Source organism: Bos grunniens, chromosome 19 (assembly GCF_055505025.1).
Source record: "Bos grunniens cultivar Pamir isolate PY7600 chromosome 19, Bosgru_T2T1.0, whole genome shotgun sequence".
NCBI classification, from domain to species: domain Eukaryota; kingdom Metazoa; phylum Chordata; class Mammalia; order Artiodactyla; family Bovidae; genus Bos; species Bos grunniens.
In genome coordinates this window covers 2464779-2492244 of record NC_141183.1, presented here as the reverse complement: position 1 = coordinate 2492244, position 27466 = coordinate 2464779, and the positions used below count along the sequence as shown (strand labels likewise).

General features: G+C 46.3%; 1 long non-coding RNA gene across 27 annotated transcripts in view; it reads right to left on the bottom strand.

Annotated features, from left to right (window-relative positions):
* The window catches only part of LOC147350957 (uncharacterized), a 210235-nt gene that overhangs the window by 154924 nt on the left and 27845 nt on the right, over positions 1–27466 (bottom strand). For 7 of the 27 annotated variants that reach the window (XR_015147060.1, XR_015147053.1, XR_015147068.1 and 4 more), the window contains exons 3-4: positions 21834–22088; positions 21374–21520 (exon numbers count right to left, since the gene is read on the bottom strand). This is a non-coding gene — a long non-coding RNA (uncharacterized LOC147350957). Of the gene's footprint in view, positions 1–329; positions 617–18702; positions 18956–21373; positions 21521–21833; positions 22092–25639; positions 25822–27466 lie in introns of those variants that run through there. The other 20 variants (XR_015147066.1, XR_015147069.1, XR_015147058.1 and 17 more) reach the window with 9 other exon arrangements.

Genomic DNA, 27466 nt, shown 5'->3' with positions numbered 1-27466 from the left:
TTTTCCAATCATATGCAGATTTGAGGATGTGACCAACTAGGAGATACCCATCAGAAACAAGCAGATTTGAGGATGTGACCAACTAGGAGATACCCATCAGAAACAAGCAAAGGCAGCGTCAAGGACACAGCAGAAAAGAAGGTAAAATGCATTGTTAAAAGAATGAGCCCCAACTTCATGATGAGTATACACGATGTTTTCTAGACAGATTTATACAAACAGTGAGTTAATTGCATCCAACATGAAAAGCCAGGGGCCCCATTCTGTCACTCCACCAGTTTTAGCCTTCAGAGTATCATTTTGTGACATGATCTAAATCGGGGATCAGGAATGGTAAATATATATTTATTTATCAAGGACTAGGATGTGGAAGAGGACAAACTAAACATCCAAACTGCTCCCAGAATGCTCAGTGCCCTAAATCCATCAGGACGACGCTCCCAGAATTCTCAGCGGCCCCAGATCTGTCAGGAAGGTGCTCACAGAGGAGCAGTGTGATGATGCTGGGACTCCCCCCGCCAGCATCCGGGGTCCAGGTCTTCCTCGCGAGGCTGGCTCAGCCCATCGAGTCGGTCATCTTATGCGTAAGGCCAGAACTGTGGTTTATTCATTCACCCTGAGAAATGAGAATTACCTACTTGTGAATGAACAGTGTGAACTATCCCTGTTGGATGTTCAACGGAGTGAGCCAAGATTGGCGTGTGCAGGTTATGACTAAGAATAGTTAACAAGCAGTCTGAGTGTTCCATGCACTCAGCCTAAGAAAACACAACAGAGCCATCCCGACAACCGTGATGCGCTTGCCAGTGAGTCAAGAGTGTTTAGGACTCCCCAGGTGGCGCCAGTGGTAACGAACCCGCCTGCCAATGCGGGAGACACAAGAGATGTGGGTTCAGTGCCTGGGTCAGGAAGATGCCCTAGAGGAGGGCATGGCAACCCACTCCCAGCATTCTTGCCTAGAAAATTCCAGGAGCAGAGGACCCTGGCAGGCTACAGTCCAAGGGGTCAAAAGAGTCAGGCACGACTGAGCAGGCAAGAATGTTTAAGTCCACCTGATAAAGTTCTGGGCCCCACCCGACCCCGATTCCTGGCCCCGACGATTCTGAAAAAAACTGCCAACATCTCCCTCTGTGGCTTTTCTGTTTGCATTGCTCACGTGTCTGTCTGATGTATGTTTTCCTGATATATTTCGTCAGGCTGCATGCAGTTCCATCTCTACACATCTCTGTTGTGATCTGCGAAGGACAGACTGATTCACAAGTTTCACAGGGGCTTTGCTGGTGGTTCAGTGGTAAAGAATCCACCTGCCAGTGCAGCAGACGGGGGTTCCATCCCTGATCCGGAAGACCTCACGTGCTGCACAGCAACTAAGTCCATGCGTCACAACTACTGAGCCTGCACTCGAGGGCCCGGGGACACACTCCTGAAGCCCATGTGCCTAAAGCCCGTACGCGCAACGAGGGAAGACACCGCAGGGAGACGCCCTCTCACTACAACCAGAGAAAACCCCTGCAGCAGGGAAGACCCAGCACAGCCAAGAATAAATAAATAAACACCGACACAAAATTATTACAAAAAAAAAAAAGTTTGACTCCTAGAGATCAATCTCAGGACTCTATTTTCCAGGGCTTAGGGGGAGAGGCTGGCAGAGGTGGGTCACCATTGTTCTCCAGCACCAGAACAGAAGTGCCTTGCTTTCCTTCTCATTTTAAACTTTAATGGGGTTTTCTCTAAAGGCCTATTACTGCACTTTCTCATTTATATGTTCCTATCAACAGACCCTGAATCATTTCAGTCCTCCCAGGATGCTGGATTTGGAAAGCTCTTTTTATCAAGGTCGTTAACGAACTCCCACTAACAAAGGAACTTTATCTGGGTTACATTCAGTATTCACAGGGGCAAAACTGTGAGCTTCTCTGGAGAAACCCTGGCAAATGATAATCAGAAGTATCGCGGAAACAAATGAGAAAAGAAGATAAGTTGTGCAAAGCCCTTTCGTATTTTGGAAAGCCCAAGTTAAAAGCGCGAGACAGACTGAAGGCGAGCTCAAAGTTATACAATGGAAAAATACCGTGCCGAAGATTAAAGGCCTGCCTGCCAGAGAGATAATGCCAAATTTGATGAGAAAATACATAACATTTCCTTTCCTTTGAAACCTTAGTTGATATTTTCCACTTTGACTGGAAAGAAAGAAGCTCTGAGATGTCACTCAGCACTTGGAGAGGGGGGCCTCCTTTCCAGATGCAAAAGCACAGAGGAAGTGCCTCAGGGTTTTTCCTATGAAGGACAAGCCCCTGGAAAGTTCGAGATCAGTTCATAGGCTGCGAAAAGGCTGCTTCGGGTCTTTTGTTTTTTGCCTGTGAACATTTTTCTCTCTACAGGGAACTGGGGAACTCGTAAAGGGGGCTGGAGGCAGAGAGAGAAGCGGATAAAGAAAACGGACTTGCACGTTCCCTTTATTACTTTGTGGCTTAGAGGATACAGTATCTGCCCACAATGCGGGAGACCCAGGTTCAAGTCCAGTATCCCTGGGTAGGGAAGATCCCCTGGAGAAGGAAATGGCAACACTCCAGTATTCTTGCCTGGAAAATCCCATGGACAGAGGAGCCTGATAGGCTATAGTCCATGGGGTTGCAAAGAGTCGGACATGGCTGAGCAACTTCACTTCACCTCACAGTTGCTTTACAATGCTGTGTAAATTTCTTCTGTTCAGCAAAATGAATCAGCTGTATGTTTACAGATATCCCCTCTGTCTTGGATTTCCTTCCATTTAGGTCAACCATAAAGCACTGAGCAGAGTTGATCAAAGCTGTATAGGATACAGCATCGTATACTATGTAATACAGCCTGGGCTATACAGGAGGGACTTGTTAATTATCTATTGTTGTTGTTGCTGTTCAGCTGCTCAGTCATGTCCAACTCTTTGCCATCCCATGGACTGCAGCACACCAGGCTCCTCTGTCCTTCACTGTCTCCCACAGTTTGTTCAAACTCATGTCCATTGAGTAGATGATGCCATCCAACCATCTCATCCTCTGCCGTCCCCTTCTCCTCCTGCCTTCAATCCTTCCCAGCATCAGGGTTCCAATGAACTGGCTCTTCACATCAGGTGGCCAAAGTAGTGGAGCTTCAGCTTCAGTCCTTCCGATGAATATTCAGGACTGATCTCCTTTAGGATGGACTGGTTGGATCTCCTTGCAGTCCAAGGGACTCTCAAGAGTCTTTTCCAACACCACAGTTCAAAAGCATCAATTCTTCGGCACTCAGTCTTCTTCATGGTCCAACTCTCACATCCATACATGACCACTGGAAAAACCATAGCTTTGACTGTAGGGACCTTTGTTGGTAGTGGTGTGATTAAACTGCTTTTTAATACATGGTCTAGGTTTGTCATAGCTTTTCTTCCAAGGAGCAGAGTAAGTAGGTCCTGTAAATTATACAGCAGGTTCTGTTCATGACTGCGTTCCCTGCCTGAGACCTAAAAGCACAACCGCATCCCTGCCCCGAGCTGACCAACCCCGGTCTAATGGGGCAAAACACACACTGTCGGGCAGGACAGGGGCGGGGATAAAAAGCTGAGCGGGGCCAGCTGCAGCTCCAGCCCGCACACGCTTGTCACACTCATTAGATATTCAAGGGCATGTACTCATTAGTGTGGTCCCTGCTCTGAGCAGGCACGAGGCCTCCAGCCGTGTCACATGCTGACTTGCAGGAGAACCCAAGACCATGATTTGCATTAATTGAAAAGTTGTGTCCAGACCTCAGCCCTCACTTCCAAAAGTTCAGGGCAGAACTTAGGAATTCCAGGAAAGCACGGCCAGAGAAGCAAAGAGTGAAACTGGATTTCCACCTCAGTTTAGAAATCATTCTACTGATCTGATCTTCCAGCTGAAATCCTTCATTAGAAATGGCAATACTGCTGCTAAGTCGCTTCAGTCGTGTCCGACTCTGTGCGACCCCAGAGACGGCAGCCCACCAGGCTCCCCCGTCCCTGGGATTCTCCAGGCAAGAACACTGGAGTGGGTTGCCATTTCCTGCTCCGATGCATGAAAGTGAAAAGTGAAAGTGAAGTTGCTCAGTCGTGTCCAACTCTTCGCGACCCCATGGACTGCAGCCCACCAGGCTCCTCCGTCCATGGGATTTTCCAGGCAAGAGTACTGGAGTGGGGTGCCATTGCCTTCTCCAGAAATGGCAATAAAACCTGGTTCATCAACCGGATTCCTCTGCATAATCATTTCATGTTGACAAGAGCTAAGAGCTCACAAACACTCGCACTTCCCAGCTCTGAGTGGAGACCTCCTCCTTGTTTCTGCAGGGGAGAGGCTCCCCACCCTTCTGTTTTCCCGTGTCACCACCCTCACCTCCCTGGATACGCATAATCTGAGGTGAGCTTTTTCTCACTTTTCTGACTTTTTCCATCTATAATGCAGGTTAATGGAGCTACACTGTTGTTCATTGTTCAGTCGCTCAGTCATGTCTGACTCTCTGCGACCCCATAGACTGCAGCACACCAGGCTTCCCTGTCCTTCACGATCTCCCAGAGTTTGCTCAAACTCATGTCCATTGAATCAATGATGCCACCCAACCATCTCATCCTCTGTCGCCCCCTTCTCCTCCTGCCCTCAATCTTTCCCAGCATCAGGATCTTTTCCAATGAGCTGACTCTTCTCATCAGGTGGCCAAAGTATTGGAGCTTCAGCTTCAGCATCAGTCCTTCCAGTGAATATTCAGGGTTATATTAATGGAACTAGAACAGCTGCTTGTTTATGGAGGATTCCAGGAAACGATAGGTTGTATTTAAGCAGATTTCCCTTTGAAGAATTTAGATCCCATGGGTGTTACAGGGCAAGTGCTTCAGACTGGACCAACGAGATCACACAAGTGTAACTAGGATGCCTAGTGAAGACCCATTAAAACCCCAGCCCCACATTCAGGGAAAGTCAGATACTGGATGGCATGAAGGAATTATTATTTTAATTTAGGCATAAAGTAGTATTGTGACCATACTTTTAATAAATATTTATCTTTTAGAAATCTCAGGTTGGCCAAAAGGTTTGCATGCATGCGTGCACCGTTGCTTTAGTCTTGTCTGACTCTTTTTGACTCTATGGACTACAGTCCACTGGGTTCTTCTGTCCACAGGCAAGATTGCTGGAGTGGGTAGTCATGCTCTTCTGCAAGGGATCTTCCCAACCCAGGGACTGAACCCGAGTTTCCTGTGTCTCCTGCATTGCAGGCAGATTCTTTACTGCTGAGCCACAGGGGAAGTCCAAAATGTTTGTTCTGAAACATTTTGCAGAAAACTTGAATGAAATTTTTGGCCAACCCAGTGAATTACCCAATTGTAGAGGGGGCTGGAGAGACATAAATGAACCAGATTGGGTATGAATTGATCATTTTTGAAATTAGGTGATGCGTTCAGGATAACAGATTTTAGTATGGTCTCAACTCTTCATATGAATGACGTTTTCCACAAAGAACCTCTCAAAAATGTGTCTTTTTGTATTCTGTATTTATTGGGGAAATCCACTCTGAATATTCACTGGAAGGACTGATGCTGAAGGTGAAGCTCCAATACTTCAGCCATGAGATTCGAAGAGCTGACTGATTGGAAAAGACCCTGAAGCTGGGAAAGATTGAAGTCAAAAGGAGAAAGGGGTGGCAGAGGATGATATGGTTGGATGGCATCACTGACTCAATGGACATAAGTTTGAGCAAACTCTGGGAGACAGAGGAGCCTGGTGCGCTGCAGTCCTTGGGGTTACAGAGTCAGCCATGACTTAGCGACTGAACAACAACAATCATTTCTTAGCTGTGGAATGCTGGGCCAATTGCTCTCTGAGCCTGTCTTTGCCTGTGCAGTTGTAAGAGATGACGGGGCCAGTGCAGAGAAAGTGACGAGCCACAGGAGAGAGGATGTGGAGGGCTCCCTGACGATGGCCCCAGGACTCTGTCCATCCCAGGGCGTTCTTCAGCAGAACCTGCCACCAGCCCACGGCTGACCGGATTCCTTCTCTGGTCTACACGTCAGCCAGCGTCTAGACTGAGCTCAGACTTCTGCTTACTTTATGAAACCAGATCAGGCTTTAAGAATCCAGCCTGCTGTGGAGCCCCGGAGTCCTAACCCCCTATGCGACCTTCCTTCCAACTGCCACCCCTTTCAAAAGAACACAAATATATATTTGGATTTTCCATAAACAAGAGAGCGTGCCAAACAGGTTTGTGCAGATTGCAAAAGAATGTTTCTTTGATTCAGATGCTGAAAATATACCACTGAATGACTGTACTTAAGAAACAGCATCAGTGAGAGCTCTTGTACCAAACCAGTCTGGAGCTACTGCCTGCCTACGAAGAGCTAGTGAAACAGAGTTACAGAGGGAATCAATGAATGTCTCAAAAGTAGTGACCGTATGAACACGTTTTAATTACTATGCCTTTTTTTACCGAACAAGGAGCTGAATCACTCTGCGAATCACTGGTATAAACAAAAAACGATGATCTAATAGCATTCTCCTAGAGGGCCTTCTGCTGTGCTGATTTTCCTTAGAGGGGTAAGCCAGTGTAAATAAATACCCTGTTTTTCCAAGCAAGTTGAGAGACAGGATTGATTGCAAGTGGAAGACTTTCTTAAGTTAGAGAGAAAGAAAAGGTATTTTCCGGTGTTTGCTGTTTTGTGGAGTCACTAACTCGCATCTGACTCGGTATAACCTGCAGCATGTCAGGTTTTCCTGTCCTTCACTATCTCCCAGAGTTTGCTCCAATTCATATCCATTGAGTTGGTGATGCTGTCTAATCATCTCATCCTCTGTCGCCCTCTTCTCCTCCTGCTCTCAGTCTTTCCCAGCATCAGAGTCCTTTTCAATGAGTTGGCTCTTCACATCAGGTGGCCAAAGTATTGGCGTTTCAGCTTCAGCATCCGTCCTTCCAGTGAATATTCAGGGTCAACCTTCTTTAGGACTTGCTGGTTATAGACGCTTAAATGTCACTGTCTCCTCCACTTGCTACAATTCTTGTGGACCTTAACTGCAGCCCCTAGATAATAACTTCTGGGGAGAAAACACATGTCTCTCAAGAATTCTTAGCATCGCAAAGAGGCATCTTTGTGAAAATAGTCTTTACAAATTAGGAACGCTTTGTTTTGTGCAAGAAGTATTAGATTCATGAATTGCAGTGCTGTGTGCAGTCATCAATAGTTAAAATCACAGAGAATGTCCATAAACAAGGGAGAGGAAAATGGAGTTATATTCATATCATAGAGCACAAATCCTCCAAAAATGACCTGCAGGATTTTCCTGAGGTATCACTAAGAAGAGGAATAATGCAAAAGAACGTGTCATTGAGCCCCACCCTGAGATCAGTTCAGTTCAGCTCTGTTCAGTCTCTCAGTCGTGTCCTATTCTTTGAGACACCATGGACTGCAGCACGCCAGGCCTCCCTGTCCATCACCAACTCCCGGATTCTGCTCAAACTCATGTCCATCATGTCAGTGATGCCATCCAACCATCTCATCCTCTGTTGTCCCCTTCTCCTCCTGCCTTCAATCTTTCCCAGCATCAGGGTCTTTTCCAGTGAGTCAGTTCTTCGCATCAGGTGGCCCAAGTATTGGAGTTTCAGCTTCAGCATCAGTCCTTCCAATGAATATTCAGGACTAATTTCCTTTAGGATTGACTGGATTGATCTCCTTATAGCCCAAGGACCTCTCAAGAGTCTTCTCCAACACCACAGTTCAAAAGCATCAATTCTTCGGCGTTCAGCTTTCTTTATAGTCCAACTCTCACATCCATACATGACCACTGGAAAAACCAAAGCTTTGACTTGATGGACCTTTGTTGGCAAAGTAATGTCTCCGCTTTTGAATATGCTGTCTAGGTTTGTCATAGCTTTGATTCAAAGGAGCAAGCGTCTTTTAATTTCATGGCTGCAATCACCATCTGCATTGATTTTGGAGCCCCCCAAAAATAAAGTGATTTTATTGGTCCCATTGCCATGAAGTGATGGGACCAGATGCCATGATCTTTGTTTTCTGAATGCTGAATTTTAAGCCAACTTTTTCACTTTCTTCTTTACTTTCATCAAGAGGCTCTTTACTTCTTTGCTTTCTGCCGTAAGGGTGGTGTCATCTGCATATCTGAGGTTATTGATATTTCTCCCTGCAATCTTGATTCCATCTTGTGCTTCATCCAGCCCAGCACTGCACATGATGTACTCTGCATATAAGTTAAATAAGCAGGATGACAATATACAGCCTTGACGTACTCCTTTTCATATTTGGAACCAGTCTGTTGTTCCATGTCCAGTTCTAACTGTTGGTTCTTGACCTGAATACAGATTTCTCAGGAGGCAGAACAGGTGGTCTGTTATTCCCATCTCTCAAAGAATTTTTCAGTTTGTGGTGATCCACACAGTCAAAGACTTTGGTGTAATCAACAATACAAAAGTAGATGTTTTTCTGGAACCCTCTTTCTTTTTCGATGATCCAATGGATGTTGGCGATTTGATCTCCAGTTCCTCTGCCTTTTCTAAGTCCAGAATGTACATCTGGAAATTCACGGTTCACATACTGTTGAAGCCTGGCTTGGAGAATTTTGAGCATTACTTTACTAATGTGTGAGATGAGTGCAATTGTGTGGTAGTTTGAGCAGTCTTTGGCATTGCCTTTCTTTGAGATTGGAATGAAAACTGACCTTTCTCAGTCCTGTGGCCACTGCTGAGTCTTCCAAATTTGCTGGCATATTGAGTGCACAACTTTAACAGCATCATCTTATAGGATCTGAAATAGCTCAAGTGGAATTCCATCACCTCCACTAGCTTTGTTCGTAGTGATGCTTTCTAAGGTCCACTTGACTTCACATTCCAGGATGTCTGGCTCTAGGTGAGGGATCACACCATCGTGATTATCTGGGTCATGAAGATATTTTTTGTATAGTTCTTCTGTGTATTCTTGCCACCTTGTCTTAATATATTCTGCTTCTATTAGGTCCATAAAATTTCTGTCCTTTATTTGCCCATCTTTGCATGAAACGTTCCTTCGTATCTCTAATTTTCTTGAAGAGATCTCTAGTGTTTTTCATTCTATTGTTTTCCTCTATTTCTTTGCACTGATCACTGAGGAAGGCTTTCTTATCTCTCCTTGCTATTCTTTGGAACTCTGCATTCAGATGCTTATATCTTTCCTTTTCACCTTTTCCTTTAGCTTCTCTTCTTTTCTCAGCAACTTGTAAGGCCTCCTTAGACAACCATTTTGCCTTTTTCCATTTCTTTTTCTTGGGGATGGTCTTGATCACTGCCTCATGTACAATGTTATGAACCTCCATCCAAAGTTCTTCAGGCACTCTGTCTATCTGATCTAATCTCTTGAATCTATCTGTCACTTCCACTGTATAATTGTAAGGGATCTGATTTAGGTCATACCTGAACAGTCTAGTGGTTTTCCCTACTTTCTTCAATTTAAGTCTGAGTTTTGCAATAAGGAGTTCATGATCTGAACCGCAGTCAGCTCCTGGTCTTATTTTTGCTGACTGTATAGAGCTTCTCCATCTTTGGCTGCAAAGAATATAATCAATCTGATTTCAGTAATGACCATCTGTTGATACACAAGATGGTGGAGTAGAAGAATGCTCACTCACCTTCTCCTAAAAGAACTTCATAATTACAACTCACTGCTGAGCAACCATTGACAGGAGACTGTTGCATAAAGATACCCCATGTCCAATGGCAAAGGAGAAACTCTAACAAGAAGGTAGGAGGGTCGAAATCGCATTTATAATGAAACTCCATGCCCACCAGAGATATTCAGAGGGCTCAAGCAAAACCTTGTGCAAACCAGGAGACCCCACAGAGCCAGAGCCAGACCTGCCTTTGAGTGTTTGCGTGTCTCCTGCAGGGGTCCTGGTCAGCAGTGGGCTGCCGCAGGGGCAGGGGCTCTGGGTGCAGCAGACCTGGGTGTGGCATAAGCGCTCTTGGAAGGGGTCACCATTAACCCCCCAGAGCCACCAGACTTACCCAGCACTGGGGAAACAGACTCTTGGAGGGCACAAAAAAGGCCTGTGTGCACCAGGACTCAGGAGAAAGTAGCAGTGACCCCCCAAGAGACTGACCCAGCCTTGCCTGTGGGTTGTCCACGAGTCTCCAGCAGAGGCGTGGATTGGTGGTGGCCTGCTGCAGGGTCGGGGCACTGAGTGCAGCAGTGCATCATGGGACCTTCTGAAGGAGGTCGCCATTATCTTCATTACCTTCACCATAGTTTGGTCTCAGGTCAAACAAGGGAGAGGGAACACAGCCCCACCCATCAACAGAAAAGTGGATTAAAGATTTACTGAGCATAGCCCTGCCCACCAGAACAAGACCCAGTTTCCCCCACAGTCAGTCTCTCCCATCAGGAAACCTCAATAAGCCTCTTAGCCTTATCAGTCAGAGGGCAGACAGAATGAAAACCACAATCACAGAAAACTAACCAAACTGATCACATGGACCACAGCCTTGTCTAACTCAATGAAACCATGAGCCATGCCGTGTAGGGCCACGCAGGACAGACGGGTCATGGTGGAGAGTTCTGACAAAACGTGGTCCACTGGAGAAGGGAATGGCAAGCCACTTCAAGAAGGTTCCTTGAAGGTTCTCAAGCCTGCCTTGAGAACCCTATGAACAGTGTGAAAAGGCAAAAACACAGGACACTGAAAAATGAACTCCCCAGGTCGGTAGGTGCCCAATGTGCTACTGGAGATCAGTGGAGAAATAACTCCAGAAAGAATGAAGGGATGAGGCCAAAGCAAAAACAACACCCAGCTGTGGATGTGACTGGTGATGGAGGTAAAGTCCAACGCTGTAAAGAGCAATAGGAACCTGGAATGCTAGGTCCATAAATCAAGGTAAATTGGAAGTGGTCAAACAGGAGATGGCAAGACTGAACATCGACATTCTAGGAATCAGTGACTAAGATGGACTGGGATGGGTCAATTTAACTCAGATGACCATTATGTCTACCACTGTGGGCAGGAATCCCTTAGAAGGAATGGAGTAGCCATCATGGTCAACATAAGAGTCCAAAACACAGTTCTTGGGTGCAATCTCAAAAACGACAGAATGATCTCTGTTTCTTTCCAAGGCAAACCATTTAATATCACAGTAATCCACGTCCATGTCCTGACCAGTAAAGCTGAGGAAGCTGAAGCTGACAGTTCTATGAAGACCAACAAGACCTTCAAGAACTAACACCCAAAAAAGATGTCCTTTTCATTACAGGGGCTGCTGCTGCTGCTGTTGCTAAGTTGCTTCAGTCGTGTCCGACTCTGTGCGACCCCAGAGACGGCAGCCCACCAGGCTTCCCCGTCCCTGGAATTCTCCAGGCAAGAACACTGGAGTGGGTTGCCATTTCCTTCTCCAATGCATGAAAGTGAAAAGTGAAAGTGAAGTTGCTCAGTCGTGTCCGACTCATAGCGACCCCATGGACTGCAGCCCACCAGGCTCCTCCGTCCATGGGATTTTCCAGGCAAGAGTACTGGAGTGGCTTGCCATTGTGGAATGCAAAAGCAGGAAGTCAAGAGACACCTGAAGTGACAGGTAAATTTGGTCTTGGAGTACGGAATGAAGCAGGGCAAAGGCACGAGTTTTGCAAAAAGCATGCACTGGTCATAGCAAACACCCTCTTCCAACAACACAAGAGAAGACTCTGAGATCACCAAAGTGCAAAAACTGTATCAAAGAACACACACTAGGGAGTTATCACACCTTCATGGTTGGATCTGTAGACACAGTTGGAATGAGAGGCACCAGGATTAGGAAGGGTTGGGATGTGTCCATGATAAAAACACAAGCTGCCATGTGGGGTAAAACCTCATGTAAGGAATACTGTGTGTGCATGTATGTGTCTATGCCTGTCTGCACGTTTGCACACACAAGTGTGTGCATATGCATGTGTGTGCATGCATAAAGAGATTCATGAAACAATAACACCTACAGGTTCACGGCACTTGTTGTAAGTACGAGGATCCCACAGGACTCTGACTTTCCTTATTAAGTTTTTATGTATTGTTAGATTTCTTCACATGAGGCATATCATAGAGCGTTGACATTATGAAGGAAAGATAAAATCTACTTTACCATTGAACAAAAAAGCTTTCCATGCAGGCTCAGTTCAACGGACATTTATTGAGCCTTTTAATCATTTTCTGTTGCTGTCCACATTGCTCACGCTGAGGTCCCTTCCTCCACGTTCAAGGTCAGTGATGCAGCGTTTTCTCAGACCCACTGAATGTCATGTCACTTTCTCTGAATCTCTTCTGCCTCTCTCTCCTACTCTGAAAAATTATTACGACTGCATTGGACCCAACCAGATAAACTAATATAGTCTTCCTATTTTAAGATCAACTGATTAGCAATATTAACTCAATCTGCAATCTTAATTCCCCTTTGTCATGTGACTTAACATATTGACAGCTCAGGGATGAGGAATGAGACGTCTTTGCAGGATGGCGACATCATTCTGCCCACCATGAGCATCTTCTCTCCATGTGCTAGCCCAGCACTAGGCATGGAAATCGTGACGGAAACTAGCACAACAGGCACTTCATCAACCAACATTTATAAAGGATTTCCTGTGTTCCGGGTATTGTTCCAAGCACCATATGTATGTGTTCATTCAACAAACATCAAGCGTGGACATCCATTTGCTGACAAAGGTCCATCTAGTCAAAACTATGGTTTTTCCAGTAGCCATGTATGTATGTGAGAGCTGGACCATAAAGAAAGCTGAGTGCCAAAGAACTGATGCTTTCAAACTGTGGTGCTAGAGAAGACTCTTGAGAGTCCCTTGGACAGCAAGGAGATCAAAGCAATCAATCCTAAAGGAAATCAACCCTGAATATTCACTGGAAGGACTGATGCTAAAGCTGAAGCTCCAATACTTTGGCCACCTGATGCTAAGAGCCAACTCACTGGAAAAGACCCTGATGCTGGGGAAGACTCAGGGCAGAGAGAAGAAGGGGATGACAGAGGATGAGATGGTTGGATATGACTGAGCAACTGAACAACAATAAGATCTTCAATTGGCACTGGGGATGCCACAGTCAAAAAGCGAATGCAAATCCTTGCCCTGATGGAGAAGATGGTAAAGAGAAGAAAATGAATGCATCTGTCAAAAGAATCCTATGACATGGGTACATAATAATTCTCATTTGCAGAAAAGGAAACTGAGGCAAAGAATGGTAAATCATTTTCTTAATATTCTGGCAAGTGATAAAGCTGAACTTCAAATGTAGGTATTCTCTTTCTAGAACCCAAACTCACCATTATATTACGATGCCTCCTTTGACTTTGTCACCTCAAGACAGTCCCAACTAGAGTGAGTCCAATCGGACAATGTAACTAGGCCGCTCTGATGCACAGTGTCACACCTGGGCAAACTGCTAGATGGACAAACTGCGAGAGGTATTTCGACGGCAAAATTTGGCCTATTGAAACCCACCCTGGCTACTTCGCTCACCACACCAGGCCAGCCTCATCAATGTGACCTTCCTTCTGCCTCTGCTCTTACTTTCATCCTATCGTTATTATCATAAAGAGTAAACCCTTGGTGTGGGAAGGAATCTGAGATAATTCTAAATCCCCTTTAAACTGAGAATGAGCCAGAGCCTGTGACTGGCATCTCTGTTTCCAAATCTAAACTGATATCTGTAAAGCCACCTATCACATTTCCAATTCTTTCTCTCCCTAACCTTTCTGCCACTCTAATCCCTTAACCCAAAACTCACAGTTGGCACAACAGCTCTGGGTCTAGAAATTTCAATCCTATGGAGTGTAGGCTTTGCAGTACCAAGATTGCAAGGGCAGTTAACTTTGGCAAAAATAAGGATTGCACCAAATTTCCTGAGAAACTCATAAAGGTCATGTAATCCAAAATAACTGGATGTTTATCAGAGGGGTTCATATTGTGATTCTCTTGAGAGATCATTATAATTTACTGCTTTAGTTCCCAAGAAATGCAAAGCTCAAGCTGATTGGCTCACTCTGTCCCCTGCTGAGTCAACAAAACCTGACCTGCTGCCATATTTTCCAGACTCTCCTGAGCCCTGCTGGCTCATCAGAAACTCTTTTCACACCTGTAGTCTCTTCCATTGACTCATGAGTCACAAACTGAATCAAGAAAGCTCTACCTTTACTCCCTGTTGCAGGGGCCCGCAAGCTTTCCCTTCAACAACACCCACCTCTTTGGTAGAACCCCTGTTGTGAAAGAAGGCTTCCCAGGCGGTGCTAGGGATAAAGGATCTGCCTTCCAGTTCAAGAGACATAAGAGACACAAGTTCAATCCCTGGGTTGGGAAGATCCCTTGGAGGAGGGCATGGCAACTCACTCCAGTATTCTTGCCTGGAGAATCCCACAGACAAAAGAGCCTGGTGGGCTACACTCCATGGGGTTGCAGAGTCGGACACAACTAAAGCAACTTGGCAAGCACACCCAGCCACATGTTTTGAAAAAGTAGGTGCTGGTACAAAGATGTGGTTCTTCTTTATGCGTGTCTTATTAAAGTCACAGAGAATCATCCATACAAGAGTAAAAGATAATACCTGTCTATCGAGTGCTCTACCGTCAGAAAGAGGAATAGAAGCTGCGGGCCCAAGACCAGGACACATACTGCGTTTTAGCGTCATGCCTGGATGTCCTCGATGGCCCCCTTCCACTGCTTCCCCAAGGCTACTTGCAAACCCAGACTCCTGCGTCAGCCTGGACGGTTCGGATGCCTTGCTGCTGCTCCTCGTTTGCCTTCAACCTTCCCAGTGCGTAAAGGACAAGAACAATCACATTCCAGACTTTCCCCAGTCTCGACATGACTCAAGCAATTAGAAACGTCCCTCCTGTTTCACAGTGTGGTTTCATTTGATTATTTGGGTGGCACCGGAAGAAGTCAGTTTTTTTAATCCCTTGTAGCTACTGTACCAGTCGCACTATATTTCTATATCAAACAATTTGAACCGAATGTTAGGAAATTGCATGGAACATTTGGGGCATCAGCTCCCTGGGCCACAAGGGAGGCTTCAAATGAAAGCGAGAACTGTCCTATTCCCTGTCTTCCTTGCTTCCCACTCTGTCAAATCATCCATTTGTTTGTATCAAAGGAATATTTTTCAGTCTTCAAACACAGAGCCTCCTCGAAAAGAAGCGATGCCAGTTTCCTGGATACCAGATCTGACATCTGCAAACAGACGTTGGTTTTCCACATTATATTTTAAAGAAATTCTTATATCACTACCCATGATTTATTTCACTCAAAGGGACCTCCCAGGCATTGTTAAGTGAAGCTTGCCTGAGCCAACATTTAAAAGTCATAATGCCCTTCTAGTATTGACTCAGGGACATTTTATCTGTTCTTTCTCTGAAGAAAGATCACACTGCTTTCCTTTCAAGCTTAAAAGCTCAACACAAATCACTAAGCAGCCTTAAAGCTAACATGCTCAGCAAAGGCCATCCTCTGCAGGGCCAGACTCAGCAAAGGTGCGTGTGCGCCCGCCTCGGCAAACAAAGGACCCAGAATGGAAACATCTGCCGCTGTTCACGTTCTGAAACGAATGATTCCAAAGCCTTCATCACCTACAGGGACTGGAGATGCTGTTTTTAGATAATTACCGCTTACATACAGCTGAGTGTCTTGATTCCACTGGGAAGTGCCTAATACACAGAGCACCCATGATGTGCCATGGTCTTGAGATAGTTATAGCACTGCACGCATGCATGCTAAGTCACTTCAGTCGTGTCCAACTGTCTGCAACCCCATGGACTGTAGCCCGCCAGGCTCCTCTGTCCATAGGATTCTCCAGGCAAGAATATTGGAGTGGCTTGCCATGCCCTCTTCCAGGGGATCTTCCTGACTCAGGGCTTGAACCGGCATCTCTTATGTCTCTGCATTGGCAGGTGGGTTCCTTACCACTAGTGCCACCTGGGAAGCCCATTTATAGCCCTGCGATCATTCAAAAAAAGTTAAAGCATGCTTTTTCAACTATGCTTAAAAGGAGACAGCATGTAACTGCTTGCTGCTGCTGCTAAGTCGCTTCAGTCGTGTCCAACTCTGTGCGACTCCAGAGACGGCAGCCCACCAGGCTCCCCCATCCCTGGGATTCTCCAGGCAAGAACACTGGAGTGGGTGGCCACCGCCTTCTTCAACGCATGAAAGTGAAAAGTGAAAGTGAAGTTGCTCAGTCGTGCCTGACTCTTAGCGACCCCATGGACTGGAGCCTACCAGGCTCCTCCATCCATGGGATTTTCCAGGCAAGAGTACTGGAGTGGGGTGCCATTGCCTTCTCCGATGTAACTGCTTAGTGGGGAAGAAAAGAAACTGGGATAGAAGATTACTAGGTATTGATGTCTTGCTTACAAACAAGAACTTTTTTTTTTTGGTTTTACAATACACAGATCTGCTGCTCTGGGCATAATTTATGATACTTTAGACAAGTTAATAGCCTGCTTTTGCTGGCGGCTTTGCTTTGACTCACCTCTCAATTGACTCATCGATTTCTGGGCTCCAGCACAGGCAACAACAAGCCAAGAAAATAGCGAGGCTGGTAGCACCAGATAAATTAGTGGCTGACTATCGCTGCCACCAGGACTCTGAGCAAAATTGCAAAGTACAGGAGGTTTGAGTGTTTCAATTCAGTCTGTTTCTTCAACCAGTTCTCAGCAGAATGAAGACCACACTTGGGGCAGGTCCATTCTTCCTACGGTCCTGTCCCCTGTACTTGCAGGACGCTTAGCAGACACAGCTCAAGGCACCCAATGAAGGAAGCGTGCCCCCTCCAGATTGGGGCTGACACACATACCCTGATATTGCATACAAAAGAGATGACGAGCGACAGCCGACTCTGCAACACCGGAATTCTACTCCCGTGCTCTGTGATGACCTCAGTGGGAAGGAAATCCAAACAAGAGGAGATATATGTATATAGAAGTATGCATAGTAAGTCTCCTTAGTCGTGTCCGACTCTGTGCGACCCCGTAGACGGCAGCCCACCAGGCTCCCCCGTCCCTGGGATTCTCCAGGCATGAACACTGGAGTGGGTTGCCATTTCCTTCTCCGTGGGAAGGAAATCCAAACAAGAGGGGTATGTGTATATGTATGTATGTATGGTAAGTCTCCTTAGTCGTGTCTGAATCTCTGTGACCCCTGTGGACTATAGCCCGCCAGGCTCCTCTGTCCTTGGGATTCTCCAGGCAAGAATACTGGAGTGGGTTGCCATACCCTCCACCAGGGGATCTTCCTGACCCAGGATTGAACCCATGTCTCTTGTGTCTCCTGCACTGCAGGCAGTTTCTTTACTGCTGAGCCACTGGGGAAGCCTTTTATAGCTGGTTCATTTTGTTGTATGGCAGAAACTAACACAATATTGTAAAGCAATGATACTCGAATAAAAATTAATTAAAATAAACAAAGTACTCCCCTTCCTCCACACGTGTGCACACATGTACACAGCACACACACGCACACGTTAAGCAGTCACATCACACAGTTCCGATGTGCTCTTTAACCCTTTCTGCTGCCTTGCAGCTCCACAGAACTCACTCAACCAGCTCCATTCTCCCAGATTTTCCCTCCCTTACCCACATGCCTCCTCTCACACACAAATATCTAAATCCTGGTGAAAAATCTCAGGCAAACAGTCCCACACGACCCATGTTGAATTAAGGATTGATGTGCGTTCTGCTCCTTACTATTTGTAAAGAACAAAGTGATTTAGTGATCCAATTAAAACAATTAACAGTAAACACTCAAGGACTAATAAATATCTTTTCAGGCATATTTGCACACGAAAGAAGGCTTCCCAGGAGGCACTACTGGTAAAAAATCCACCAAAGAATCCGCCTGCCAGTGCAAGAGACACAAGAGAGGCGGTTTCGATCCCTGGGTGGGGAAGATCCCCCAGAGGAGGGCATAGCAGCCCAGTCCAGTATTCTTGCCTGGAGACTTCCATAGATAGAGGAGCCTGGCGGGCTACAGTCCGTGGGGTTAATAAAGTTGGACACGACTGAAGCGACTTAGCACACACACACGCACGTACGAGAAAGAAAAACATCTGCACCCATGACCTCTCCTGACCCCCAACCCCAAAACAAGACACAGAGTCACGAACTCAGGTCTCCATTTATCAGAGATTGACGGCGCCCCACGCTGGAACACTGGGGAAGCTGTCTTTCAGATTATGAAAAATAAACAACCATACGGCCTCCTTCCTCCTGGGTCACTGAGAAAGCAAGAGCCAGATTTGTTCTCATTCTCAAAGAGAAAGACAAAAAAAGCCAAAATTAGGGGAGAAGAAGTAAGTGGCCCTGAATCTTCAGGTTACACCTAAAATTCCTGGGTCTGTCCCACCTTCCTTGTGACCAGCTGACCACAAGCCCAGGACATGTCTTTCCGGCAAATGTCCTGAGGTTCGGCTTTATTTGGCCACCAAAGAAAAGTGTCGTTTTATTCAAGTTTTATTAAATGCAGTCCCTCCTCCCATAAAAATTATAATAAAATTCAAAGTCCAAGGATATGGCAAGTAATATTGCCCTGGGGAATGAGTACATAAAATCTGGAGGGATGAAAAGGCTTGGCTCTCATTTAGGCAAAGCAATGATCTGAACTCTTTCCTTGTGAAACTGCAAGGCTGTCTTCAGAATGACTTCACAAACACCCAGATGAAAATCAGAGCTCTTAAGGTGACTTATGTCTTTTCCTTTTTTTTTTTTTTTTTTGCCTTGTAGGATCTCAGTCCTATTGTGAAATGGAATGATTGTGTTGCAAGTTAAGAATCCCAGCGTGATTTCTGAGTTCTTTTCCGTCTGTCCCTTTGAATGGGCACTTTGATGATTCTAAGAGTTAGCCAGAGCAGAGAGGTTATGGTAAATGAAACCACAACTGAGGGAGACCCACCGATCCTGTTTCTCTCATAGGTGTCATGTCAGCAGGGGTGAGATTCACCAAGGCCTCCTGGGTGAGCAGGCACAGAGAGAATACAGGCAGATTATGTCCTTATTCCTGGAAAACTCGTACCCAAAAGAAGTATCACTACCCCCAACAGAGCAGTCCAACGTAAAAACCCATCCACACGATTTAACTGAAGCTCTATGATTCACCCCTGTGAGAAAAAAAAGTCCATCTTAAACCTTCCCCGATAATTTCAGTTGATAAAGAATCTGCCTGCAACGCAGGAGACCCGGGTTCAATTCCTGGGTTGGGAAGATCCACTGGAGATGGGAAAGGCTACCCACTTCAGTATTCTGGCCTAGAGAATTCCATGGATGTCCCTGGGGCCGCAGAAAGTTGGACACAACTGAGCAACTTTCACTTTCACTTTTCTTTCACTATGATTCACTCCTTTGAGGAAAAAATAAATAAATAAATCCACCTTAAAGCTTAGTGCTATTCCTGAAGACACTCTTATAAAAATGCTTCATTTAATCATACGTACGTGCTCAGTCCTCCAACTCTCTGCAACCTTATGCACCATAGCCCACCAGGCTCCTGTGTCTGTGGGATTCTCCAGACAAGAATGCTGTAGTTGGTTGCCATGCCTTCCTCTAGGGGATCTTCCCAACCCAGGGATCGAACCTGAGTCTCCTGCATTGCAGGCAGATTCTCTACCACTGAGCCACTGAGAAAGCCCTCATTTAATCATTTGTGTATGTGTGTGTGTTAGTTGCTCAGTTGTGTCCGACTCTTTGCGACCCCATGGACTGTAGCATAGCCCACCAGGCTCCTTTGTCCATGGGATTTTCCAGACAAGGGTTGCCATTTCCTTCTCCAATGCAGGAAAAGTGAAAAGTGAAAGTGAAGTCGCTCAGTTGTGTCCGACTCTTAGCAACCCCATGGACTGCAGCCTACCAGGCTCCTCCATCCATGGGATTTCCAGGCAAGAGTACTGGTGTGGGGTGCCATTGCCTTTTCTGCCATTTAATCATAGATCCCTTCAAACTCCGTGATTCTGGTTTATAATTAGGAGACTTCTATAAATCATCATTTGTAAATGGAAATTACAGGTCACCAGCTAATTAAAATGTTCACTTATGGGGGCGTCAGCATAGACAGTGAGTAACATGTAACAAATTAGAATTGTTTCCTCATTATTGTTTTATGTGAGTATGTACACACATGTGTGGAAAATTTTTTATTTTTTTTAAATCATATGGTAAAAAGCCACGAAGACACAGAATCAACTTGGTTTATTCCCCTAAGCCATCAAGTCCTACGCATTAAAATGCTTTTAAATATATCTTGTATTAATTTAGAAACACCAAAACAGTAGAATAATTATATGGTGAGTGTCCGCGTACTCAGCACCCAGCTTTAAGAACAGAGCAGCAGTACACAGCCACAACCCCAAGAAGCCTCTTCCTAATGTGTGTGCTCTTGGTCCCCAAACATTAACCCCTGCTCTCAGAGTGATATTGACTATTCTGATGCACTTCCTTGTGCTTTTGGTGTCTGTGTTACATATGTGTCTCTCCACTATACGTAAGCGGCATGTTTTTACCTTCTTGCGGCATGTTACGTTATCCTTGTCTTTTGATGCCCTGTGTGACACTTACGAGTTGCATCCTGGTTCTGTCTTACCACAGCATAATAGGTAATAGTGAAAGGAAAAGAAGTATAGTTGACCTATTGCATTTGCTCATTACCAGGGCCTTATTTCCAGCTTCTCCACACTTCATCCTTGCACGATTATCACAGTTCTCTCACTGGCCTGCCCGCCTCTAGTCTCTTCTAAACTAAAACAATTTCCATGAAACTACCAGGAGTGCAATAAAACATGAAGACACTAAAAATGTGCAAAACTAGTCCGTGAATCCCTGTCCTTCCCCCATCACGGTGGTGCTCCCTTGTCTACCTTCCGAGGCCGCAGGGTCACACCCAGACCCTGCAGCCCCCATGGAGGTCCCGGCAGCCTCGTTGGGCGGTTCTCACTCACGCTGACCGTTTCCTGGTCCATCAGCAGCACTTTCTACCAGAAGGCTCTGGCAACGCGTGCAAGCGCAGCCCACAGTGGGTGGCATTTCACCCACTGTGAAATGCCAGGAGCTATTGCTCTGGGCAACCAGGAGGGACAGAAGCTGATGGAGAAACATCCTCCATGGAGGGGAGGATGCTGAGATGTGTTCTGTGGATACAAAGCCAGAGACTCTCCATGGAAGCTTCAGCAGGATGGAGCCCAATGGTCCACAGTATGGCCCCATTTATTAAAGCCTTTCTTGGCTTTCTCTCCCTCTCTTCTCATCTCTAGTCTCTGCCTGTCTCTGCTGGGTTCGGCTCCAACATGAGCTACTGGTACTTGAAGCCTTGCCTCGATGTCTGCCTTTTAGACAAATGGATAGAGACCCTCAGGAGAGACACTGGAATTGGATCACTCACCAGTCAGATGGCAAGAGGCATCCTATGACTGATGACGAGTCGGAGAGTAGCAGGGCTGGGCAGCCGCCAGGATTACTGAGAGGCTCACCTGTGGTGGATCCGGTCCAGGTAGAAGAGGAAGCACTGGCTTTTGCATTTCTTCTAGTCCTGGAAAGATATAAGAGCGGTGGTAATTAAAAGGATTATAGAGTTGAATAGCTTTTGTTAAATACCCTGGAAGCCTAGCAGAAAGAGAGTTACATGCTGAGACAGCCAGCCGTCACCTCATGGCACATCATGGGAGCCAGGAAGCCTACAGGCAGCTTTGCAGAAGCCTACGTGTCCTGCAGCCAGTAGGCAAACGGTGCTGAAAATCAGGCACAAGCTTTGATCTTCAGGGTGGTGGAGGTACAAAGGAGCTTGAATTTACAGTTCAAAACCTCTCCGATGAAAACCCTAAAAAGGCAGCAATAGTACCCACCAGGATAGGGATTTTGGAGGGCTGACATTTCTAGAAAATTTGAACTGCTGGAGCCATGTGAAATCATCCAGCTACGGAAAAGCAGCTTCTTGTCATTGCTAGTGAACAAGAGCATCCTGTGGCCTGAAGACTGTGACTTGAGAAAGACGCCTTGATGACGGGCCACTCAAGACCGTCTTTAATGTCCTCTTCTTCTTTCTAGTCCCCAGAACAAGGAGCAGTTCTCAGCAGAGCCCAGTTGGGACAGTCCACTTGCTGCTATGGGAAGAAAGGGATTAGGATCAAAAACAGTTGGAAAGTATGGCTTCTTTGTACCTGCGGTAACTGGGAGGAAAGGCCTGGAAACTGATGTTGAAGATACAGGACCAGAGGCGGGGAGGACAGAGCCAGAATACAAGCCTGTGCAGGAGAGGATTCTCCACTGAAGGGGAACTCTCCCGTGTCTTAAGATTTGCCATCCTGGCAGACACACCTGGAGCCTGTCCTAATACGTTGTTGGAAGGGCCCTTTAAAGCTTAGCAAGATGATGGCCTCTAGAATAAATCAGGTGGCTATACCAGCCTGCCTTGGCACAGTGTTAAGAAAGAGATCAAAAGGCCCAGTTTTTGCAACAGCTTTCAGCTGATACCCTAAGTGTAAGGGGAAGGGAAATGTTAGTCGCTAAGTCATGTCCGACTCTCTGTGACCACATGGACTGTAGCCCACCAGGTTCCTCTGTCCATGGACTTCTCCAGGCAGGAATACTAGAGTGGGTTGCCATTTCCTACTCCAAGGGCCATCTTCAAAATGTGATAGACTTTAATGGAACAGTCCATCATACAGTCTTACGTACTTATGTACTTTTATGTATGCTATACATGGCCTTAGAACCAAAGCTTTTCCTTTTTTAAAATATTGGAAATTAAAGCTGAGATATTTATAAAATTTTTCTTTAACTGTTAAAATATAAACCTATTCCATTTTAACATAAATATGTTATCAATAGTAACTGTATTTCCCAAAAATAATTTAGTGAAAAGAGTGGACTGGTTTTACATTTTGTAAATCTCTTTCAAGTCTGCCCTAATTAAATACTAAAATTTCAGGCTCTCCTGTCTACTGCTTTTGCTCTGTTGTGATCCATTGTTCTGGCTGGATGCTCTGTTGCTCACTGTGTCTGACTGTTTGTGACCCCATGGACTCTAGACCGCCAGGCTCCTCTGTCCATGGGATTCTCCAGGCAAGAATACTGGAGTGAGTTGCCATTTCCTTCTCCAGGGGATCTTCCTAACCCAGGGGCTGAACTTGCATCTTCTGCATTGGCAGGCGGGTTCTTTACCACTGAGCCACCTGAGAAGTCCCTATTTTGCTTGAAGTGGTTTAAACAAGTGGAATTCACAGGTAACATACTTGGAAGAGGGAGTAATATTTTGACGACCTTTTTATATAATTGTGGAAATTTATCTTCAACGTGACACCAAAACTTGACAGAGGGTAGTTCATTAAAGTTAGTTGCATCGTGATATCTGAAACCAAGCTGGGTGTCCCCTTGGCGATTCCAGGCTTCCCAGGTGGCCTAATGGTAAAGAGCCTGCCTGCCAATGCAGGAGGCACAGGAGACATAGGTTCAGTCCCTGGGTCGGGAAGATCCCCTGGAGAAAGGAATGGCTACGCTCTCCAGTGTCCTCGCCTGGAGAGCCCCACGGACGGAGGAGCCTGGCGGGCTATGGTCCACGGGGTCACACAGAGTCAGACACAACTGAGCACGCAGGGCAAAATATGTTAACTAGAGTTATCGTAGTGATCATTTCACAACATACACAAACACAGAATCATTGTGCTGTACAGTAGAAACTAACGTGTGTCACTTAGGCCTCAATTAAACAAAACAAACTATTTTTTTTAAAAAGCAACAGCCCTCCCGGCTGAGGAGTCGATCCTGATTGGCACAAGTCAGCTGCAGGTTACCATTTTCCAGGGACGTCTGCTAGAGGCGGACCTGTGCCTGTCTCTGATCGGGAAGACACCAAAAGAGGTCTTCCCCGGACTCTGCGCCAAGCTCTCCAGTGCACAGGACACCCGGCAGGAGGCCTCCCGTCACCTCCGGAGGGGACGCTCGGAGCTCTGCCGTCGGCCTCCCGCCGCAAGGGAAAGCAACTTCAGTGAGCAGCCCGCCGCGGGCCAGGACCGGCTGGAGAGATGGACGGACGCTGCCTTCTAAAATTAGTCATTCTTTCCAGTGGCCATAAACAACTCCAACGTGTTAGTGGCTTAAGGCAGCACACATTTGTTTCCCTCTCTCCTGGGAGGGCTGCGGGACTTCTGGGCTCCAGTCCCTCCCCTCCTCACCCCCACCACCAAATGCCTGTTCCTCCCAGGCGGGGGCTAAGACCGGGGCTAAGCAGCAGCTGCTGATGAGACCTGCCGCTCAGCCGGCAGCAAGCAGCCCCTCGCAAGGAGGCGCGAGCCAGCCGCTCAGTGAAAGGTTCTGTGTGAAAGCGTCCTGTCTACAGTCTCACCCCGGGGACAGCTTGTTTGGGGCCAAAGCCCACAGTCCCAGGAGACTGCAGGGGGGGGGGGGTGGGGGCGAGGACGGGAAAGGGAAGCAGGCTCTCCCCATAGGGGTGGGGTTGTTGTTGAGTCACAAAGTCATGTCCAACTCTTTTCGACCCCAGGGACTGCAGCCCTCCAGGCTCCACTGACTATGGGATTCTCCAGGCAAGGATACTGGAGTGGGTTGCCATTTCCTTCTCCAGGGGATCTTTCTGATCCAGGGGTGGAACGTGGGTCTCCTGTGTTGGCAGGCGGGTTCTTTACCACTGAGCCACCAGGGAAGGCCACGCTCCTCTCTCGTTGTTCAGTCCCTGTCATGTCTGACTCTTTGTGACCCCATGGACGCAGCATGCCAGGCTTCCCTGTCCTTCACCAACTACTGGAGTTTGCTCAGACTCATGTCCATTGAGTCAGTGATGCCATCCAACCATCTCATCCTCTGTCGTCCCCTTCTCCTGCCTTCGATCTTTCCCAGCATCAGGGTCTTTTCCAATGAGTCAGCTCTTCACATCAGGTGGCCAAAGTATTGGAGCTTCAGCTTCAGTATCAGTCCTCCCAATAAATATTCAGGGTGGATTTCCTTTAGGACTGACTGGTTTGATCTCTTCTCATTGGGGTGGGGTAAGTCATGTGAATGTGGACAGGGATATTGAACCCTGTTCCAGGGGAAGAATGGATACCTGGGAACAAAACCCAAACCAGCCAAAGCCCTTACTGACATTCCAACTCTTAGCAACCCCATGGACTGCAGCCTACCAGGCTCCTCCATCCATGGGATTTTCCAGGCAAAAGTACTGGAGTGGGGTGCCACTGCCTTCTCTGATTATTGATAAAAGGGCTCCTATTTCTGGATCTCCATTTCTGTGAGATAACATATGTCTTTACTGCCTGAGTATGGGTTTTCTGTGACTTACACAGTTTAGGGAAGGGCATCTTCACTAAGGCAATGAACACTCCCAAGGATTAGCTCCCATTCAGAAGTAGAGGAAGAAAACTGAACTGTTAACAGACCAGACAAAAGACAAGCTCCCATCCCTCCAGGCACTGACCATCCTTCCCAAAGACATCACTGCTTCTCTCTCCGACTATGAGAACTGGGACACGGCTGCCTACAATGCGAGAATGGCCCTGAGCCTGGAGGGCAAAAGACAAATATGGCCAGAAGTTTCAAGCAGAGAGATCAATGAATGCAGGGGCTTTCATAGACTCTGTTTCCACTTCATTAAATGTCTGGGCAACAAACAGTCTAAGAGAAAGGAAGAACTCAAACAGACCTTATTTTTCATGACTGGTTCAATCAGGTCTCTCTTCCCAGAAGAAAAATCAAATGCATTTGTTTGTGTCTTCCATTAACTCTTTCATTCCAATATGGATCAGTAATGGTGGCCTCCAATTTTTTAATGTATGCAGAGTACTAAATGGGCTTCTGGGTGGCTTAGTGGTATGAAGAATCTGCCTGCAATGCAGAAGACATAGGAGATGTGGGTTCAATCCCTGGGTTTGGAAGATCCCCGGAGAAGGAAATGGCAACCCACTCCAGTACTCTTGCCTGGGAAATCCCATGGAGAGAGAAGCCTGGCGGGCCACAGTGCATGGGGCTGCAAAGAGTCAGACCTAACTGAGCACACAGACCATCGTGCTCACGCTAAGTCGCTCAGTCGTGTCGAACCCGTGGACCGCAGCCCACCAGGCTCCTCTGTCCATGGGATTCTCCAGGCAAGAATACTGGAGTGGATTGTTACTTCCTTCTCCAGAGGATCTTCCCAACCCAGGGATCAAACCCGAATCTCTTAAGTCTCCTGCATTGGCAGGCAGGTTCTTTACCACTAGAGCCTCCTAAATATATGTTGGTGTTGTTCAGTCACTAAGTTGCGTCCAGTTCTTTGTGACCTCACGGACTGCAGCACGCCAGGTTTCCCTGACCTTCACCATCTCCCAGAGTTTGCTCATATTTATGTCCATTGAGTCAGTGACACTATCTAACCATCTCATCCTCTGCCGCCCTCGTCTCCTTTTGCCTTCAATCTTGCCCATCATCAAGGTCTTTTCCAATGAGGTGGCACTTCACATCGAACATACAATTTACATCAGATGGTAGATTTTAGAGTCTATTTGGCTAATAAAACACAACTTGATCAGAGGCCATTTGGGCAATCTGCAGAAGCCACTGCTACAACCTAGGACGACCTTATAAGAACTTTTACTGAACTCAGTGAAAGAAAAAAAAAAAATTAATGAAAACCTTCAAACTGTCCAAGAGAACAGAGCTGAGGGAGTTGCAACAATCATCTTTTGTTTTTTTGTTTTTTTTTCCTTTCCTTTTTTAAGAACACTGGAGCTGTGACCACAGAGGTGATTGGAGAATCACAGCCTTTCCCCAGCGATATCCAAACAGAAAGTTTTCCAATACATCCCCTAAAATCGCAGAGCATGTAATTCCATGTTAGCTCCAGGAAGGCAGCGTCTCTGCTTAGGGTATGGAAATTTGGAAGTTCATTGCTATAATCTGTGGTTATGATTTCAACCTCCCTGAGTGATGCCGGGAATAAAACCACAGGCTCCTAGTGCTAGGAGCCTTTATTGTAATCCAATAAAACCTTAACAACCAGTCTTCTTTTTTATGATAAATTAAGGGCCTCATTTGCTTTGAAGCAGCCCCTCTGTCCCGATGTTTACCCCACTGTGGAACCAATCCTAGAGAAACACTGAACTCAGATCGGGGAGGGGAATTCCGATGGGGGGAAAAACAGCCCAGATTCCCCACCTTGGTTTCACGGATTCAGAATCTACAAAACAAATTAAAACTTTCCCTTCCCAAAGAACTCATCTTTAGGATGAGCCTCTCCTTGGGACTTCTGACAATATTTTACCAACAGACCATGACTTCCGAACCCAGCACCCCAAACACAGAATGTCACCTTGAAATCATAAATGTCATATCTGGGACAGAGGCCATGGGTCCTCTTCCCCACTTTTAATTTTTTTTTTGTTTTGGCTAATTTGAAACTTTATTTGGAAGCTCAAATTCTGCCCCAATTGCCAGTAATTTATACTTCCCTGCAGTGTCATCTTTGTGAACCCATTTGTCATGGAATGATTTC